Here is a 4309-nt window from a genome sequence, read left to right as displayed (position 1 = left end):
TCCGAGGTTCATCGGACCATTTGTGATCCTCGACAGAGTTGGGATATTAGCATATCGTGTTGCTCTTCCGACGAATCTGGCTGGAATACACAATGTGTTCCATGTGTCGATGTTGAGGAAGTATTTAGCGAACCCTTCTCATGTGTTGAACTTTGAGCCGTTGGACCTTTCTCCGAACTTGTCTTATGAAGAGAGACCAGTGCAGATCTTAGATCGTAAGGAGAAGAAGCTTCGAAACAAGGTGATCAAATCAGTGAAGGTCAAGTAGCTTAATCATTCCGATGAGGAAGCTACTTGGGGGTCAGAGTCAGAGATGGGGAGTCGCTTTCCAGATTTATTCGGTGAGTTGTAATTTCGAGGACGAAATTTTATTTAAGGGGGGGAGTGTTGTAGTACCCAAAAAACCAATATGCTTAGATATGTGCATAATTTCTATTATTTAATTTTAAATGGTTATTATTTTAAGAAATTGTTGATTTAATTGCACTTAAATAATTTACGTTATTTTTAAGGATTTTAAATCGCGTATTTCAAATTTTAGCTTTTTAGATATATACGCGATACCGGACCGGAGATAGGAAATCGGAAATTTTATGATCAAAAAATATTCCTAAATTTATTCCGATCTTAGAAATAATTTATTTTAATGAAATCAAGTGGATTTAAGTCTACTTTAATTAATTAATTAATCACCAATTTAATTGTAGGTTTCTTAATTCATCAAGATTATGATTAATTAACCTTTTAATCAAGCTTATCTAGCCTAGGATTCTACTTAGCAAAACTTAAACAAATCCTACACTAATTGGCAGCCTACTCTCGGTCATATTCTACTCCACAAATCCCAACTTGACACCATTTAACTCCCCCAACAACAAGAAAACAAATGACAACCATTCAACATGCATGTCCCCCCAACTTGACATCAATTACTCACCCATGCACCACCTTATTTGACCACAATCCTTCACCACCTTCTTCATTCTCCCTAGCACAAAATATTAAAGATTTATAAGCTCCCATTATTACCCAAGACATCAACAATAGCAAGGTGTCTTCATTTCTGTAGTCGTGTCTCCCGATCCGACGTATTGTGTTTTTTATTGTAAAAACAACTTAAGGCATGTATATGTTATTGTTTTCTCTTCAATCAAGTCATATACTGATTTTTAAACATCACATGTACACGATTTAAAGGTGAAAAACCGAAATTTTGACTGCAACGTTTCACAAAATTCTGCACAGATTTTTCGGTTACCTTCATGCTTCACGTTTGGTATTGTTTTGCGATTTCAGGGGGTTTGGCTCATTTCCAAACGTGCAAGGCTGCATATAAACATGTACTAGGAAATTTTAGAGTCATGGTAGTCCATTGGTTCCAGCCCCAAACTCGCTGGATTCAAGATTTGACAGCAACTCCTCCATAGTTGCAAATGGAGTCTCGAAATTCTGGTTTTTGGTTGTTCAAGGAGGTTCGAATCTTGGTTGGCCTTTGGGCCTGTAACCACAGTTAGGACCCTTCCTTAGCATGTCTAGGACATGACCAAGATGACCTTTCATGGCTTGGTTCATGGCCCCACCGGTTTTTAAAGCAAAACAACACAAGTGTCCCTCGATTTCTATTTCTGATTTTTGTGAGTGAGCTTCGGCTCTTGAAGTTTTGGATGGATCTTGGTTGGATTTTAGCCATTAACCTTGGTTCATACAACACTTCATCATGTCTAGATTGAGCCATGGTCGATCATATGACCACTGGAACGACACATGACAGCAAGCGATCCAAACAATCGCATGGTACAGAATTTTCTTTGTGTTCTCAGTTTGAGCTTTGTGTTGTCCTAGGTGTTTGAGTGGATTGTGGTTGGCCTATTGTCCTAAGCCATGGTTCAAGCCACTCCTTAGGATGTTGTTAAGAGGCTCGGATCGGTGGTTCAAGCCCCAATGGCCGATAGCCTTGTAAACGAAGCGATGCAAGCACAAGTGCTGCTGCTGCATTTTTTTTACAGCAACTTGAGCTTCGGTTCAGGAGGCTTGTTTGAGTTATTAGTTGGCTTTTAGCCTATGCCCTTGGACTGGACAGTACCTAAATGAGTTAGGAAGGTCATGCATTTGGCCGTTTGCAATTTGGTAAAGTTTAGAGGTCGTACGAGAATTTACAGTGCGATGTGCCAAAGTGATTCTCGAAAGAGCGTTTCATGATTTTGGCCTCCATGCACAATTTTCGTGTATTACAGCCCTTGGTATTTATTTTCCAGTATTTTAGGCGTATTTTAATCATGACTAAACGATGGTTAGATGTTGGTTCGGGATGGTACGGAGACATGGTTAGATACTAAGTTTGTTGGGCGTAATTGTCTCGTTTTCGGTTTGGTTATGATATGTTGGTCAAGTTAAGTTTATTTTCATATTTCTCACGTTAAAATTAGGTCGCAGTGAGCCTGGGAAAGATCCAACCCAATTAGTAAAATAAAACAGGATTTATAATTATATTACGTGCATAAAAATAGAAAAGTTTATTTTTGAGATATATGCGATATGTCTTGTGGCCACTTCACGCTTATGGAATTGCAGCTTATGGGATTATTACTTCACCCGGTGACCTACGACCGGTTTATGTTTATGTACGGGTACGGATATCCAGTCCAAGGGCTGTGATGATCTCTACCGCCCAGTATACTGTGGTTTAGTCTGATCATACGTGCTTGTTATGTTATGTTACGATATGGGCCACTTGCATTGAACATTATCTCAACAGAAAATTATGATATGCTATTTTACGACAACGCTCTATCGAACAAACATTTTACGTACGATTTTAAGTTATGCACGTATTTATAATTATTCATGACATGATTCTTTACGTTACGCTTTACGATATGATATCTTTACATGGCATGAGATTTTATGATATATTTACTTGTTATTCACGATATATGCATGCTGAGTCTTTAGACTCACTAGACTTGATTGATGTAGGTATTGACGATAAGACCAGTGAGTTAGCTCGGATCGGCGGTAGTACGAACCCGAGGACCTCACGTTTAGTTATTCAGTTTTATTTTCAAACTCTTGTTATAACTTTTATATATTTTAAGTTATTGTTTAAAACATTATTCAGTTTCTGCTGCTATGTTTATGTTAAATCGTTGGGTTATTTTACGGAAGTTTTTATACGTTGCAAGTTTATTTATTTAAAGAGAAAATTTTTAATAATTCCGCAAATTTATGAATACGAAATACAGGTCATCACAGCTACTCATTCAGCACTCGACTGCACCGCTCAGAGATATATATAATAAAGTAACACTGGACTTGACAGAGTTAAGGAGATATCCTACTAACTCTAGTCTGACATAAGTTATTCCATCAGTCCGTCGTCTGACAGATTTTGTTCGAAGATGACTTTTAAAAGCCAAAAAGCAGGAAAAACATTAAAGAGTATTAATGAAAGCTGTTGCTCGTAGCAGTGATTGTCCATATTTTCGGATTACAAGACAAAGAGTCATTGAACGAAATCAAAAAACTCCAGTACTCTATATAGGGAATGAAAGAAAGAACTCTATACCCAGAGATACATTCAAAGAAACAACTTTTAAAAAAAAACCAAACTTGAATTCTTAAAATTATTTAGCACAATTCGCATATTTCATACACTGCTTACCAGCTCCTTCAAGAAATTATCAGATATACAAGGATCACTTAGAGCTTGAAATCTACTACTCAACCATTTTTTGCCATAGACAGTTCGAGGAGTTGCAAATATCTTGAATCTTAGGATTCATTTTTTCCTCTATCTATATTGTTTTAGTTGTTTGACTGAAATCCTCAAACATTGTAAAAGTTACTTGTAGTTTCAACTTAGGCAGTGCTTAAGACCTAAAATTGAAGCAGCTAGTGAATTCCTTTCTAAGTGGAAGAAGGAGAGATACAAAATGATTTTGCCTTCAAACTTCCATATATTCTGTGTCATTTACTCTATCGCATTCACTCATTTTGTTGACTATCTAAATTTATGTAAGGTCCAAAATACGATAACGTAAGTTAACTGCATGCGAATCTATGGAAAAATAGAAAATGACTAATTAAATAGTTTAAATTACATGAATTAAATATAGTGTACATGCTTAAATTTTTAAACACAGTTTTATAAAATACATATTTCTACATGGATGTATAAAACTGTGTTTTAAAGGCTATTCGAGACACGAACGAGGAGCGGAGACCGGGGGCCATATGAGAGAAAATATTTTTATAAAATAATTATTTTTATTTGTTTATTATATGGTATATGTTATGTGGCATTTTTGAA

The sequence above is a fragment of the Primulina tabacum genome, chromosome 7 (genome assembly GCF_025594145.1).
Source record: "Primulina tabacum isolate GXHZ01 chromosome 7, ASM2559414v2, whole genome shotgun sequence".
NCBI classification, from domain to species: domain Eukaryota; kingdom Viridiplantae; phylum Streptophyta; class Magnoliopsida; order Lamiales; family Gesneriaceae; genus Primulina; species Primulina tabacum.
The sequence above is the reverse complement of the archived record's forward strand: the minus strand, read 5'-3'. Positions refer to the sequence as shown.